This window comes from Coregonus lavaretus (genome assembly GCF_964263955.1).
Source record: "Coregonus lavaretus genome assembly, chromosome: 20".
Classification (NCBI taxonomy): Eukaryota; Metazoa; Chordata; class Actinopteri; order Salmoniformes; family Salmonidae; genus Coregonus; species Coregonus lavaretus.
Window position 1 is genome coordinate 13619824 of NC_140007.1, and position 17533 is coordinate 13637356.

General features: G+C 46.3%; 1 pseudogene across 1 annotated transcript in view; it reads left to right on the forward strand.

The window, feature by feature from the left end:
- LOC311147620 (protein-serine O-palmitoleoyltransferase porcupine-like) overlaps nucleotides 1–17533 on the forward strand; it is a 55866-nt pseudogene that overhangs the window by 35315 nt on the left and 3018 nt on the right. The window lies entirely within an intron of this gene.

The following is a 17533-nucleotide window of genomic DNA, read 5'->3' on the forward strand; positions in this document are numbered from 1 at the left end:
GGTTAAGGGCTTGTAAGTAAGCATTTCACTGTAAGGTCTACACCTGTTGTATTCGGCAAATGTGACAAATAAAATGTGATTTGATTTAGTAGCTCATATCCCACTCATGTGTATCCCTTTACCATGAATAAACAGAATATTCCTCAATGAAGTTCATATGGGTTAAATGGAATAGTAACTGAAATATGGACACTGACTATAAGCCTTTAACCTCTACGGGATCAGTGTTCGATACACGGGACGGTTGAGCTAACGTGCGCTAATGTGATTAGCATGACTGTTGTAAGTAACGGCAAACTTTCCAGGACATAGACATGTCTTATATTGGCAGAAAGCTTAAATTCTTGTTAATCTAACTGCACTGTCCAATTTACAGTAGCTATTACAGTGAAAAAATACCATGCTATTGTTTGAGGAGAGTGCACAACAACAAAAAAACGTATCACGGCAACTGGTTTGATACATTCACCTCTGAAGGTAAATAATGTACTTACATTCAGTAATCTTGCTCTGATTTGTCATCCTGATGGTCCCAGAGATAAAATGTAGCATAGTTTTCTTTGATAAAATCAATTTTCACATTCAAATGTAGGAACTGGGTTCTACAGTTTGAACCCTTGCTGTCTCTGGCTCCACACCCACCCCGCCCGGCCATATAGATGTGTTAAAGTTATAATAATAATAATAATAATATCATGTATGACATTCCTGGGAGTGTGTAAACTTACATTTTGTATTACCATATCATTTTTGTATGTTCTCTATAGTTATGTACTTGAAAATGTATCAATTGACCAATTCGGCACATTTGGGCAGACTTGATACAAAATAGTCTAGTCTTGCAATGCTTCACTGGATCATTCTGAAACTTTGCACACACACTGCTGCCATCTAGTGGCCCAAGTCTAAATTGCGCCTAAACTGCAATATTATATTGTGGTCTTTCTCTTGCATTTTAGTCATTTAGCGGACGCTCTTATCCAGAGCGACTTACAGTTAGTGAGTGCATAATTTTTTTTTCTCTTTTTTTCCATACTGGCCCCCCGTGGGAATCGAACCCACAACCCTGGCATTGCATGCTCTACCAACTGAGCTACACGGGGCCCATTTCAAAGATGATGGAAAAATAGAAAACGCATGTTTTTTTTTTTTTATTATCTTTTACCAGATCTAATATGTTATATTCTCCTACATTAATTTCACATTTCCACAAACTTCAAAGTGTTTCCTTTGAAATGGTATCAAGAATATGCATATCCTTGCTTCAGGTCCTGAGCTACAGGCAGTTAGATTTGGGTATGTCATTTTAGGCGAAAATTGAAAAAAAGGGTCCAACCCTTAAGAGGTAACCTCTCACATGTAGCGTAATATAACATTAACTATTGCAGTGAAATTATACAACAAATGTTAATTTTGTCTCGGGAACAGGAGTGGAGAAATATATATATATTTTTTTCAGCATCTCTTGAGAAAGTGGGAATAAGCATGTAATGTGTTATTTTTGACACTGTTGTGCAAACAGATAGTATTTCAACCACATAAAATGTGCACCCATGACTAACTGAAGTCTTATCAGAAATGTGTTTCATGGTTTTCTCAGCTTTTCATTTCCTTAAAATTGTCAAACTGATGACATTTGGACATTTTGCACAGGACCAATCTTTCCACTGTTGTGGAGTTATTTCATTTTGTCCCCGGTCCCTAAACGAAACAGACAACTTTACAGGTGTTAACTAGATTACTAATGCATTCATTCTATCGATTAAATACATTATTCTGGTGAGCACTACTTTATTTAGTATTCTGGGGCAACAAGTTATGACAGAATAGAAGCTGCATGTATTAAACTATAGTTGACAAAGATGAAAACATCATCACACAACACCCATGATATGCGAAACAGCCTGTGCAGACCGCAAAAACAGTAAACGGGATAATATGTTTACATGCCACAGTATCCCGTCTTAGATCAGCATATCCCAGGCATTTTATCAGGGTTTCTCATAACCAGCATACAAGCTTTTCGGGGTATTGTAAACGGGATATGACGTTTATATGCGTCAACTCAAAAACCACGTGCATTTGCTTATGTCTGATTTCGAGACATGTAACAGATGAAATACCTCCCAAATTAACTGTTACTGAGGTTTATATATTGTAAAACAAGAGGGGGGATTTGTTCATTTGACACTCGTTTTATTATTTAAAAGTTGAACATAAATTGCATCATTCAAGTCACGAGTGAAGTTTATGAGTTTATTGATCCCTTAGGATTTATTGATCCCCTCGCCACTCCATGGAAGTCGCCTTCAGAGTTTTGTGAGCAACACGTGACAACGGAGGGCCCTCGGAGCGAGTTAGTAGGGGCAGTTTGGGATTCAAAAAGCATGTTGCTGTTCTGTAATTTGTGACACTGTCCCCTGGTGGACAATGTAGCCAGTGTACGGTAAATGATTATGAAGAGTCGAAAAACAAATGTCTTTCAAGGTGATGCTTTGCACGAAATGTTCCATTTCAAAACATGTTTTTGAAGATATTTATTCTAAAATAGCTTCATGTTCAGAAGGAGACGAGTGAACGCGGACATTGCTGGCTTAGTACATAGCCTACAGGACACGAATCAGACAAGTGAAAACCTTTCAGGTGAACTCTGGCTGGCTAGCTACGCTAGCATTCCACTGCGTCTGCATGTTTTATAGCCAATGTAGTGGTAAATATATTATGTTAAAGCTTGGTCTGACTAAAATCTTGTGCATAACCCATCTTGTGTTGGGGCCTTGGGACTTAATACAATGCACAAAGACTTGTATCCTGTCGGCCTTATCAGCAGGTGGCCATGAGCAACACCCAGGCCATAAGTCTCTCAAGTCCTCCCAAACTCACGAGATATCTCCTGAGGACACACACACACACACACATACACACACACACACACACACACATACACACACACACACACACACATACACACACACTTACACACATACACACACTCACACACATACACACACATACACACACATACACACACATCATCATTGTTAAGCACACACACACAAAAAACCCCTTCTCTTAGGCCGGAGACAGAGAACCTGACTCAGAGCCAATGAAATGGAGATGACCTCGACCAACTCATCAGGACCAATGGGGAGATCGGAACTACTAGAATCAACCTACTTTATTTTATTGTATAAAATGTCAGCACACAATGGTTAGGGGCGCGCTCTCAGATATCTCCCTATGAGGTTGACGAAACGCGTCCGTGCACGCTGTTTTCAGATATCTTTACCTCTGAATAAACTGCCTTATATCATACAATCATCCACCTTGTCCGAAAGTCTCTACTTGGTCTCCGTTCTCCAGTAAACTTGTTTTATCAACACCAACCGCCAGCCATGTTAGACAACTCATTCAAGGTTAAAGTTGGCGATTTTTAAACTTGTGTTCAGATATCGAGAGTTGGCTGGTGCACCCCATACAGAACCAATCAGTCGATATAATCGAGAACAATCATCAGAAATCACGCGATATGAATCAGACAGTGGGGCGCCGCCTGACCCACTAGTTGGTCAGAAGGTTCAAATCAACGTTTCATATTGTGGTGTACATGTACTGTATTGACAATGACACAATAACGCGAGATCACATTTCCAGCATGGCCGACAACCAGACCTCCCTTGCCCGCCATAGGAAGCAAAATGGCAATTAATAAATATAAGAATTTGTTCTTAACTGACTTGCCTAGTGACGATCACCACATCGCTAGCCCGCGGACGCGTTGCAGGTCGACACGGGTGCGTTCATTGCTAGGCTGCGGTTGCAGGTCGACACGGGTGCGTTCCAGGTAGACTTCATGGCTTCTTAATTTATGGGTGTATTACAACGTGTGATAGTTAACATAACATATTAGCATAACTAGTTCAGATTATTTGGTGATTTATTGGCCTCTAATTTAATTATATTTTGTACAAGTCCCAAATCACTATTGGAGGGCTTACCACCTCTGTTCCTGTAGAGCTACCATCCTGTAGGTTTTCGCTCCAAACCCAGTAGTAACTAACGTGATTCAGCTTATCAACCAGTTAGTTAGGTGCGCTAGATAAGGGTTTGAAGAAAAAACCTACACTCCCATTCAAACCCAGAAGCCTATACTGGATTTCTCAAGATTTCCAACATGATTCAACGAGACAAGATTTGGAAGGATGGCCACATGAGGCTAGTGTTGAACATATCAGCTAACCACATATTGGTGGTGTTCCTGACTGATTACGTTGAAGACGTTGCATTGCATCAACCAATGGTTGTGCGCCACGTCATCGACTGTCAGACATTACATTGCTATATCATATGATGTGGTTAGCTGATATGTTAAACACCTATCCAAGCTTTGCGAGATCTGGCAGCTGTCTGCAATGTAGTCAAGCAGGAATGCGACCCATATGATATAGCGGTATAGCAATCTAATGCCCGACTGCGCAGTCGATGGCGTGGCATGCAAATGACGTGCTATGCAACTATTGGTTGATACAATGCATTATCTGCAATTTGGTCAGGGCCTGGAACATGACCCTCAACTAGCTGAATCAGGTACAGTTGAAGTCGGAGGTTTACATACACCTTAGCCAAATATATTTAAACTCAGTTTTTCGCAATTCCTGATATTTAATCCTAGTAAACATTCCCTGGTTTAGGTCAGTTAGGATCACCACTTTATTTTAAGAATGTGAAATGTCAGAATAATAGTAGAGAGAATTATTTCTTTCAGCTTTTATTTCTTTCATCACATTCCCAGTGGGTCAGAAGTTTACATACACTCAATTAGTATTTGGTAGCATTGCCTTTAAATTGTTTAACTTGGGTCAAACGTTTCGGGTAGCCTTCCACAAGCTTCCCACAATAAGTTGGGTGAATTTTGTCCCCTTCCTCCTGACAGAGCTGGTGTAACTGAGTCAGGTTTGTAGGCCTCCTTGCTCGCACACGCTATTTCAGTTCTGCCCACACATTTTCTATAGGATTGAGGTCAGGGCTTTGTGATGGCCACTCCAATACCTTGACTTAAGCCATTTTGCCACAACTTTGGAAGTATGCTTGGGGTCATTGTCCATTTGGAAGACCAATTTGCGACCAAGCTTTAAATTCCTGACTGATACCTTGAGATGTTGCTTCAATATATCCACATAATTTTCCTTCCTCATGATGCCATCTATTTTGTGAAGTGCACCAGTCCCTCCTGCAGCAAAGCACCTCCACAGCATGATGCTGCCACCCCCGTGCTTCACGGTTGGGATGGTGTTCTTCGGCTTGCAAGCAACTCCCTTTTTCCTCCAAACATAACAATGGTCATTATGGCCAAACAGTTCTATTTTTGTTTCAGACCAGAGGACATTTCTCAAAAAAGTACGATCTTTGTCCCCATGTGCAGTTGCAAATCGTAGTCTGGCTTTTTTATGGCGGTTTTGGAGCAGTGGCTTCTTCCTTGCTGAGCGGCCTTTCAGGTTATGTCGATATAGGACTCGTTTTACTGTGGAAATAGATACTTTTGTACCTGTTTCCTCCAGCATCTTCACAAGGTCCTTTGCTGTTGTTCTGGGATTGATTTGCACTTCTCGCACCAAAGTACGTTCATCTCTAAGAGACAGAACGCGTCTCCTCCCTGAGCGGTATGACGGCTGCGTGGTCCCATGGTGTTTCTACTTGCGTACTATTGTTTGTACAGATGAACGTGGTACCTTCAGGCGTTTGGAAATTGCTCCCAAGGATGAACCAGACTTTTGGAGGTCTACACATTTTTTTCTGCGGCCTTGGCTGATTTCTTTTGATTTTCCCATGATGTCAAGCAAAGAGGCACTGAGTTTGAAGGTAGGCCTTGAAATACATCCACAGCTACACCTCCAATTGAGTCAAATGATGTATGAGTCCCCTGTAGCTCAGTTGGTAGAGCATGGCGCTTACAACGCCAGGGTTGTGGGTTCGTTTCCCACGGGGGGCCAGTATGAAAATGTATGCACTCACTAACTGTAAGTCGCTCTGGATAAGAGCGTCTGCTAAAATGACTAAAATGTAAATGTAAAATTAGCCTATCAGAAGCTTCGAAAGCCATGACATAATTTTCTGGAATTTCCCAAGCTGTTTAAAGGCACAGTCAATTTAGTGTATGTAAACTTCTGACCCACTGGAATTGTGATACAGTGAATTATAAGTGAAATAATCTGTCTGTAAACAATTGTTGGAAATATTACTTGTGTCATGCACAAAGTAGATGTCCTAACCGACTTGCCAAAACTATAGTTTGTTAACAAGAAAATTGTGGAGTGGTTGAAAAAACGAGTTTTAATGACTCCAACTTAAGTGTATGTAAACTTCCGACTTCAACTGTACATGTATGGTTTGATTTCTAATTTAAAATACAATAACTACCTTCCAGCATGCATTGGATTTATGGAAAGGTAATCCCCCTTAAAGACACCCCACACTCCAGCTGCAGGGCTGCAAACTGGCGCAGGAGGTCCACTGAAATTGCTGTTTGCGGCAGATGGGGGGTGGCAGGCCAGAGTCTGTAGTGGATCTGGGTGACAGGTTCCAGCTCACAGCTGCAAAATTGCAGCCAGACGTGATGAGCTCTTCCTGAAATGAGGACATTCCTTAGATTGCATTGCTAAACATTACATCCGATGTTGGTGAGATGCATGTCTCTTAAGAACTTTCAAAATGACACCATATTTTCATCATAACAACAGAGTGAACAGGGTTATGGTAAACTAGATCAAATGAAATCAAAGTCAAAGTTGTCATTTGCACAGGAATACAGCGTAGTGTGCACAATACAATGAAATAAGTAGATAACTACAGTATATTAAGTACAGTACAGTAGTTGTCATAGCAGCAAAGAGTCAGTTCAGTTTTCATCAACAGTCTTATGGCTTGGAGGGAGAAACTGTCTCTGAGCATGGTGCTGCTCCACTTGATGCTCTGATACAGTTTGCAAGATGGTAAAAGAGCCAGATGTCTTAGTTTCCAATGTTGATATAAGGCCTACCTCTAACATCAACAACTGTCAGAAGACGGTTGTACTGGCTGTGACAGTCATGGTCATCTTGTCTCCTCCATTCCCATCGTAGGCCCACCGGGACACATGGGATGAACTGCCCTGACTAAGACAGACAGACAGACAGACACAAAGTTGTTGTAGAACAGACTACAGTATCTGCAGATTTGAACGTTTGATATTTCACTGCATAAGTTGTTAGAAAACCCCAAATCAACTCTGTGCTTGGCACGACAGATTTAGCCACATTTACTGCTGCAGGGAACTGTAACTTTTATAGAAACTGAACTGTATGTACATTATCAACATTTTTGACTGGTATGCAATTTTCTTTGCCAGAAGTTGACAGGTTTGTTGACATAAGATAAAATACATTACCTTCCATAACTCCAACTGGGGGACAATGTTGGGAGTGCTGTGTGTTCTCACAGCACATGTGGCACAGAAATATTTATCTGAGCCACAATCCCCACAGCGCCATAGCTCAGCCTCCTCCAAAACTCTACACACACTGCAGATGGCATTGGGTGGAGGACATTCCAGGTCCACTGCAGGCATGTGGAGTAGCTCCCTTAACCCCTTCCAGGCCTCAACATCAGCTGCCTTCCTTTTTTAAAAAGCTGGTGGAGGAGGTGCATCACTGCAGCTGGGCACAACTGCTGCTGCAGAGGGAACCGGCTCTGATCTCCCAGTACTCCCTACCGAGTAGTGACAATTGTTACTGAGTGGACTATCCTGGTTAAATTAAGTTCAACAGAACTGAACAGAGAAACCTTCTCACCGATCCAAGTTGATGGCAGGATGGCATCTGTACTGAAAAACAAGACAATGACAACTAAGGTTGATTTATTCTAAATGAAGATATAATATGAATTACATTTAAATGATCTGATACATTATCTACTGTATCATAATGCATGACTAGTGGAGTTACTTTGCTTTCACTAAATTATTTTCTTATAGGGAATCTAAATACAGTTATGGGTAGTTGTGATTCACATGGACATTATGTAGTCTGAAATTCCTCCAGACAGGTGATGACACATCTTTGGGCTTCAACAAGCATGGGACAGGAATTATTTGGGCATCTTGGCTAATGGATTATTATTGTTGGAATTGTTCTAATGTACAATCTAATACTTGCCTAGTCCAGTGGTTCTCAACCTTTTTTGGTCATTCTAGGCCCATTCACATCTTGCTCTGCCCATAGTGCCTCCAAAGTACTTCCTCATATGCGTTTTAAATGTAGGCATATCATATTAAATGAGTCTTTCTAAGTCCCCACTTTGGATATTGGTTCCTGGTTATATGAATGGTGTAAGCATTGGCTAGAGAGTTTAAATCCATGCGAGAAAGTGTACTATTGCACACTTCGGGAATTATATTTAAGACAGAGACAGGAAACGCAGCCTAGCACTGAAAACACGATGTCACGCCCTGGCTCTGGGGACTCTTTTATGTTGAGCCAGGGTGTTAGTTTCTATGTTGTAGTTTCTATGTGTTTATTCTAGATCGTTTAGATCTATGTTGGCCAGGGTGGTTCCCGATCAGAGGCAGCTGTTGCTCGTTGTCTCTGATTGGGAACCATACTTAGGCAGCCTGTTTTGCACAGTTATTTGTGGGATCTTGTTCCGTAAGGTTTGTTTTGGTGTTTAACCTAGGACTTCACGTATCGTTTTGTTGTTTTTGTGATTGTGTATAGTACTCATTAAAAGATGTACGCATATCACGCTGCGCCTTGGTCCGCTTCCTGTAACGATCGTGACACACGAAATGACACCATGACATGGTTCCTGGGAAATTTAAGCCGAAAAGACTGCTAATGCAAAATTGCAAATCCCTTTAAATAGATTATATATTCAAATCGAATTGTACTCAAGACATGTTCTTCCCTACTATGGGTCATATTAGCAGGCTATCCCGGGTTAAAAACACTTCATTAAAATCCATTACATTAGCTTTTTAAATCACAGTTTAAAAAATAATACGATTAAGTACCTTTGACGAAGGGAAAGGACATCAGAAGATCTTCTTCTAGTTTTAGTTACAGCACAATAAATGGTAATTACCGCCACCAACGTATATGGGGTGTAATAACAGCCGTGGTTTATGCTTTTTGCCTACTCACAAATTACGATAGGCGGCGCTCCACTGTCTGATTCATATCGCGTGATTTCAGATGATTGTTCTCGATTATATCGACTGATTGGTTCTGTTTCGGGTGGGCACGAATAAATCTCTACTAGCTAGCTACTTTTCAATGGGTTGCACTCTTGCTGCCTCTGCCTTGCAACATTGTCTCGAGAAATATGCTCCAAGTCAGAGCAAGTTTGCTATTTTTGCCGACCCTGCCTCAAACTAGCAGCCACTGACTGCCATAACAGGAAAAAACCTCGTAACAAATGACCATGTTTTAGAGGAACAATCTTTTAATTTCAACAGTTTGACCCTGACACTTTCGTAACAGGAATGTGGCTGGGAAAAACAAACATTTTACATTATTGACAACATAAAATAATGGAGTAGCACATGATTATACAACCTATATGGGCAGTTGTATCTTGCCTAATAAATCAGACTGTGCTACCAATTATTGGTATACAGCTCTGGAAAAAATTAAGAGACCACTGCAAAATTATCAGTTTCTCTGGTTTTACTATTTATAGGTACAGTGAGGGAAATAATTATTTGACCCCCTCTCAATCAGAAAGATTTCTGGCTCCCAGGTGTCTTTTATACAGGTAACGAGCTGAGATTAAGAGCACACTCTTAAAGGGAGTGCTCCTAATCTCAGCTTGTTACCTGTATAAAAGACACCTGTCCACAGAAGCAATCAAACTCTCCACCATGGCCAAGACCAAAGAGCTCTCCAAGGATGTCAGGGACAAGATTGTAGACCTACACAAGGCTGGAATGGGCTACAAGACCATCGCCAAGCAGCTTGGTGAGAAGGTGACAACAGTTGGTGTGATTATTCGCAAATGGAAGAAACACAAAAGAACTGTCAATCTCCCTCGGCATGGGGCTCCATGCAAGATCTCACCTCGTGGAGTTGCAATGATCATGAGAACGGTGAGGAATCAGCCCAGAACTACACGGGAGGATCTTCTCAATGAACTCAAGGCAGCTGGGACCATAGTCACCAAGAAAACAATTGGTAACACACTACGCCGTGAAGGACTGAAATGCTGCAGCGCCCGCAAGGTCCCCCTGCTCAAGAAAGCACATATACAGGCCCGTCTGAAGTTTGCCAATGAACATCTTAATGATTCAGAGGAGAACTGGGTGAATGTGTTGTGTTCAGATGAGACCAAAATCGAGCTCTATGGCATCAACTCAACTTGCCGTGTTTGGAGGAGGAGGAATGCTGCCTATGACCCCAAGAACACCATCCCCACCATGAAACATGGAGGTGGAAACATTATGCTTTGGGGGTGTTTTTCTGCTAAGGGGACAGGACAACTTCACCACATCAAAGGGACGATGGACGGGGCCATGTACCGTCAAATCTTGGGTGAGAACCTCCTTCCCTCAGCCAGGGCATTGAAAATGGGTCGTGGATGGGTATTCCAGCATGACAATGACCCAAAACACATGACCAAGGCAACAAAGGAGTGGCTCAAGAAGAAGCACATTAAGGTCCTGGAGTGGCCTAGCCAGTCTCCAGACCTTAATCCCATAGAAAATCTGTGGAGGGAGCTGAAGGTTAGAGTTGCCAAACGTCAGGCTCGAAACCTTAATGACATGATCTGCAAAGAGGAGTGGGACAAAATCCCTCCTGAGATGTGTGCAAACCTGGTGGCCAACTACAAGAAACGTCTGACCTCTGTGATTGCCAACAAGGGTTTTGCCACCAAGTACTAAGTCATGCTTTGCAGAGGGGTCAAATACTTATTTCCCTCATTAAAATGCAAATCAATTAATAACATTTTTGACATGCGTTTTTCTGGATTTTTTTGTTGTTATTCTGTCTCTCACTGTTCCAATAAACCTACCATTAAAATTATGGACTTGTCACGGTTTCGGCCGAGGCTGCCTCTCTCCCTTGTTCGGGCAGGCTTCGGCGTTCGTTGTCTCCGGAATACTAGCTGCCACCGTTGTATGTTTCATGTTCGTTTGCTTTTGTCTGTTTGTTGTCACACCTGTTCTCATTTAGCCTAATTAGTGTTCTATAAGTTTCTCGTTGTGTTTGTCTAGTGTTGTGTGTTATTGATTTTGGTCAGTCGTGTGTAGGGCTTCATTCTTGTATTTCGCTCGGTTGAGCTTCCCTCCACTGCGTTGGAGTATTTACGCACCTGTTTTGTGCGCTTTTGTTTTGTTCGCCTTTGTGCGTATTTCGCCTTCGGGCAAGAGTTGTCCTATTTCCGTGTTTGGCGATTACTAAAGTCTGTTGGACTATCCGTCGGTGTCCTGCGTTTGATTCCACCACTGCACCCACCTACAGCACGCGTTGACAGAATAACACACCAACAATGGAATCAGCAGGAGCCGCAGCAGCCCAGGCGACGCTGGAGGACAGGGTCCGGGAACAAGGTGACCAGATCCTGCAGATGGGGACCGCACTGCAGGAGGTGATCACCACCATCCGAGGCTGGGGGACGCCTCCACCGCCACCCTCCCTGCCAGCACCATCGGCCAGTCAGCCTATTCCCGCACCGGAACCCCGAGGAGTCCGACTCTCGCTCCCGAGGGCTTACGATGGGACCGCGGCCGGGTGCCAGGGTTTCCTTCTCCAGGTGGAGCTGTACCTGGCCACCGTGCACCCGGCGCCCTCGGGACATGAGAGCGTGTCCGCCCTGATCTCCTGCCTGTCCGGGAAGGCGTTGGAATGGGCCAACGCGGAGTGGAGGAGGATCGACGCGGACACCATAACTTACGACGAGTTCTCCCGCCGCTTCAAGGCGGTGTTTGACCATCCCCCAGAGGGGAAAGCGGCGGGGGAGCGTCTGGTCTTCCTCCAGCAGGGGAGGAGGAGTGCTCAGGAGTTCGCCCTCGAATTCCGTACTCTAGCGGCAGATGCAGGGTGGAATGATCGGGCCCTCGTCGACCACTACAGATGTAGTCTACGAGAGGACGTCCGTCGGGAGCTGGCCTGTAGGGACACCAGCCTCACGTTCGACCAGTTGGTCGACATGTCCATCAGGCTGGATAACCTGCTAGCTACCCGCGGACGTCCCGAGGGGGGTCCGTCCATTTCACCCTCCAGCGCCTCCGAGCCGTGCCCCATGGAGCTCGGGGGCGCTGGCGCTAGAGAGAGGAGGGGTCGGCTTACTAGGGGGTCCATCCCCTGCACCAACTGTGGTCGGGGAGGACACACCGCGGCTAGGTGCTGGGGATGGCCTCCTAGGGGAGAAGACGACAGGTCCCGCACTGGGGATTCCTTCCAGGTGAGTAGGCGCCCCACTCACCCAGAGCTCTCTGTTGCACATTTCTGTATACCTGTGCGTTTTCCACAGGTAGCACCTCATTCCCAGCATAAGGCGCTGGTAGATTCAGGCGCGGCTGGGAATTTTATTGATAAGAAGTTTTGTTTAGCTTTAGGGATTCCCCTTCTTCCTGTTGATGTCCCTTTCCCCGTTCATGCCCTAGATAGCCGTCCGTTGGGTGCGGGCTTGATCAGGGAGGTCACTGCGCCACTTAGGATGTGTGCGCGGGGGGGTCATCAGGAGATGATTCAGCTATTTCTGATTGACTCTCCTGCGTATCCGGTGGTGCTGGGCATGCCCTGGTTGAGTACCCATAACCCATCTATTTCGTGGCAGGAGAGGGCTCTGATGGAGTGGTCTGCCCAGTGTGTGGGTAGATGTTTAGGCGTTTCCGTAGGGGCTACCTCGGTGGAGAGTCCAAACCAGGTGCCCGCATTGCACGTTCCCCCTGAGTATGGGGATTTGGCTATTGCGTTTAGTAAGTCGAGGGCGACGCAGTTGCCGCCCCATAGGCAGGGAGATTGTGCGATAGACCTCCAGGCAGGAGCTGCGCTCCCACGGAGCCATGTGTATCCTCTGTCTCAAGAGGAGAAGAAAGCTATGGAGACTTACATAGACGAATCTCTGAGACAAGGATACATACGGCCTTCCACTTCCCCTGCGTCCTCGAGTTTCTTTTTTGTGAAGAAGAAGGATGGTGGTTTGCGCCCGTGCATCGATTACCGTGGTCTCAATCAGATTACGGTGAAGTACAGTTATCCACTCCCGCTGATTGCGACCATGACTGAGTCATTGCATGGGGCGCGTTTCTTCACTAAATTAGATCTCAGGAGCGCGTAGAACTTGGTGCGCATCAGGGAGGGCGATGAATGGAAGACAGCCTTTAGTACCACCTCGGGCCATTACGAGTATCTGGTCATGCCATACGGGTTGATGAACGCTCCGTCAGTTTTCCAATCATTCGTGGATGAGATCTTCAGGGACATGCAGGGGCAGGGGGTGGTTGTGTACATAGATGACATTCTCGTGTACTCGCCTACCCGTGTCGAGCATGTGGCCCTGGTGCGCAGAGTGTTGCGGAGGCTGGTGGAGCACGACCTGTATGTTAAGGCAGAGAAGTGTCTGTTTTTCCAGGAGTCGGTCTCCTTTTTGGGGTATCAGTTGTCTGCGTCAGGGGTGAAGATGGAGGTAGACCGGGTGTCGGCCGTGCGTAATTGGCAAACACCAACCACTGTGAAGGAGGTGCAGCAGTTTTTGGGGTTTGCGAATTACTACCGGAGGTTTATCCGGGGTTTTGGACAGGTGGCAGCTCCCATCACGTCTCTTTTGAAGGGGGGTCCGGTGCGTCTGCAGTGGTCGGCCGAGGCGGACAGGGCGTTTGGGAGGCTGAAGGACCTGTTTACCTCGGCCCCGGTGCTGGCGCATCCGGATCCCTCTTTGCCGTTCCAGGTAGAGGTGGACGCGTCAGAGGCCGGTCTAGGAGCCGTGCTTTCACAACGGTCTGGCGCGCCACCTAAACTCCGCCCCTGTGCCTTTTATTCTAAGAAGCTCAGTCCGGCGGAGCGGAACTATGACGTAGGGGACAGGGAGCTGTTAGCCGTGGTACAGGCCCTAAAGGTGTGGAGGCACTGGCTTGAGGGGGCTCAACACCCTTTCCTCATTTTGACGGACCACCGTAACCTGGAGTACATCCGGGCAGCGAGGAGGCTGAACCCTCGCCAGGCAAGATGGAATATGTTCTTGACCAGGTTTACATTTAAGATCACGTACATCCCTGGGTCACAGAACGGTAAGGCAGATGCGCTGTCTCGGCGGTATGACACGGAGGAGAGGTCCGTGGAGCCCACACCCATACTGCCGGAGTCGTGTCTGGTGGCACCGGTAGTGTGGGAGGTCGATGCTGAACTCGAGCGGGCGTTACGCACCGACCCTCGTCCACCGCAATGCCCTGAGGGTCGGAAGTACGTTCCGCTCGAGGTTCGGGATCGATTGATCTATTGGGCTCACACGTCACCCTCCTCTGGACATCCTGGTATCGGCCGGACAGTGCACTGTCTTAGTGCCAAGTACTGGTGGCCCACGTTGGCGAAGGCTGTGAGGGTTTATGTTTCCTCCTGCTCGGTGTGCGCCCAGTGTAAGGCGCCTAGACATCTGCCTAGGGGTAAGTTACTACCCCTGCCCGTTCCACAACGACCATGGTCTCACCTCTCGGTGGATTTCCTTACTGACCTTCCTCCTTCACAGGGGAACACCACTATACTGGTCGTTGTGGACCGGTTTTCTAAGGCCTGTCGTTTGCTCCCCATGCCGGGCCTTCCTACTGCCCTGCAAACCGCCGAAGCACTATTCACCCAGGTGTTCCGGCACTACGGGGTACCCGAGGATATTGTGTCTGATCGGGGTCCCCAATTTACCTCCAGGGTCTGGAGAGCCTTTATGGAGCGGTTGGGGGTCTCGGTGAGCCTCACCTCGGGTTACCACCCGGAGAGTAATGGGCAGGTGGAACGTGTGAACCAGGATGTGGGTAGGTTTCTTAGAACATACTGCCAGGACCGGCCGGAGGAGTGGGCAAGGTACGTTCCCTGGGCCGAAATGGCCCAGAATTCCCTACGCCATTCCTCCACTAACCTAACCCCTTTCCAATGTGTGTTAGGGTACCAGCCGGTTCTGGCACCTTGGCAGCAGAGCCAGATCGAGGCTCCTGCGGTGGATGAGTGGGCGCGGCGCTCGGAGGAGACATGGAACGCTGCACACGTCCACCTGCAGCGGGCCCTCCGACGTCATAAGGCGAGCGCCGATCTCCACCGCAGTGAGGGACCGGTGTACGCACCTGGTGATCGAGTCTGGCTCTCTACCAGAAACCTGCCCCTCCGCCTGCCCTGTCGGAAACTGGGTCGGCGGTTTGTAGGGCCATTTAAAGTCCTGGGAAGGTTGAACGAGGTGTGTTACAAATTACAACTGCCTGTTGAATATAAGAGTATTAACCCCTCGTTCCATGTGTCCCTTCTCAGGCCGGTGGTAGCTGGCCCACTCCAAGAAAGTGAGATCAGGGAGACTCCTCCGCCCCCATTGGACATCGAGGGGGCACCGGCGTACACTGTGAGGTCCATCTTGGATTCGAGACGTCGGATGGGGGGTCTCCAGTATCTAGTGGAGTGGGAGGGGTACGGTCCGGAGGAGCGGTGCTGGGTGCCGAGGAGAGACATTTTGGACCCGTCTCTCCTGACGGAATTCCATCGTGGGCACCCGACGCACCCTGCTCCGCGTCCTCCGGGTCGTCCCCGAGGCCGGAGTCGGCGCACGTCTGGAGCCGCGCGTCAAGGGGGGGGTACTGTCACGGTTTCGGCCGAGGCTGCCTCTCTCCCTTGTTCGGGCAGGCTTCGGCGTTCGTTGTCTCCGGAATACTAGCTGCCACCGTTGTATGTTTCATGTTCGTTTGCTTTTGTCTGTTTGTTGTCACACCTGTTCTCGTTTAGCCTAATTAGTGTTCTATAAGTTTCTCGTTGTGTTTGTCTAGTGTTGTGTGTTATTGATTTTGGTCAGTCGTGTGTAGGGCTTCATTCTTGTATTTCGCTCGGTTGAGCTTCCCTCCACTGCGTTGGAGTATTTACGCACCTGTTTTGTGCGCTTTTGTTTTGTTCGCCTTTGTGCGTATTTCGCCTTCGGGCAAGAGTTGTCCTATTTCCGTGTTTGGCGATTACTAAAGTCTGTTGGACTATCCGTCGGTGTCCTGCGTTTGATTCCACCACTGCACCCACCTACAGCACGCGTTGACAGGACTGATCATTTCTTTGTCAGTGGGCAAACGTACAAAATCAGCAGGGGATCAAATACTTTTTTCCCTCACTGTATGTGTTTGGGTAAAATTAAAAAAAAATTATATAAACTACTGACAACATTTCTCACAAATTCCAAATAAAAATATTGTCATTTAGAGCATTTATTTGCAGAAAATGACAACTGTTCAAAATAACAAAAAATATGCAGTGTTGTCAGACCTCGAATAATGCTTGAGAAAATAAGTTCATGTTAATTTTTAAACAACACAATACTAATGTTTTAACTTATAAATAGTTCAGAAATCAATATTTGGTGGAATAACCCTGATTTTAAATCACAGCTTTCATGCGTCTTGGCATGCTCTCCACCAGTCTTTCACATTGATGTTGGGTGACTTTATGCCACTCCTGGCGCAAATATTCAAGCAGCTCAGCTTTGTTTGATGGTTTGTGACCATCCATCTTCCTCTTGATCACATTCCAGAAGTTTTCGAATGGGGCTCAGGTCTGGAGATTGGGCTGGCCATGACAGGGTCTTGATCTGGTGGTCCTCCATCCACACCTTGATTGACCTGGCTGTGTGGCATGGCACATTGTTAGAAAAACCAATCCTCAGAGTTGGGGAACAATGTCAGAGCAAAATGAAGCACGTTTTCTTCCAGGACAACCTTGTACGTGGCTTGATTCATGCGTCCTTCACAAAGACAAATCTACCCGATTCCAGCCTTGCTGAAACACCCCCAGATCATCACCAGTCCTCCACCAAACTTCACAGTGGGTGTGAGACACTGTGGCTTGTAGGCCTCTCCAGGTCTCCGTCTAACCATTAGACGACCAGGTGTTGGGCAAAGCTGAAAATTGGACTCATCAGAGAAAATGACCTTACTCCAGTCCTCTACGGTCCAATCCTTATGGTATTTTGCAAACCTCAGCCTGGTTCTTCTTTGCTTCTCATTGATTAAGGGCTTTTTTCTAGCTTTGCACGACTTCAGCCCTGCCCCTAGGAGCCTGTTTCGAACCGTCCTCGCCGTGCACTTCACCCCAGCTGCCATTTGCCATTATTTTTGTAGGTCACTTGATGTCATCCTACGGTTGTTGAGTGACATTCAAATGAGTTGGCGGTCATCCCGGTCAGTAGAGAGTCGTTTTCGCCCTCTGCCGGTCTGTAGCTTTGTTGTCCCCAATGTCTGCTGCTTGACCTTGTTCTTATGAACCGCCGTCTTTGACATTTTAAGGACGGAAGCAACCTGACGCTCACTGTATCCCTCTGCCAGTAAAGCCAG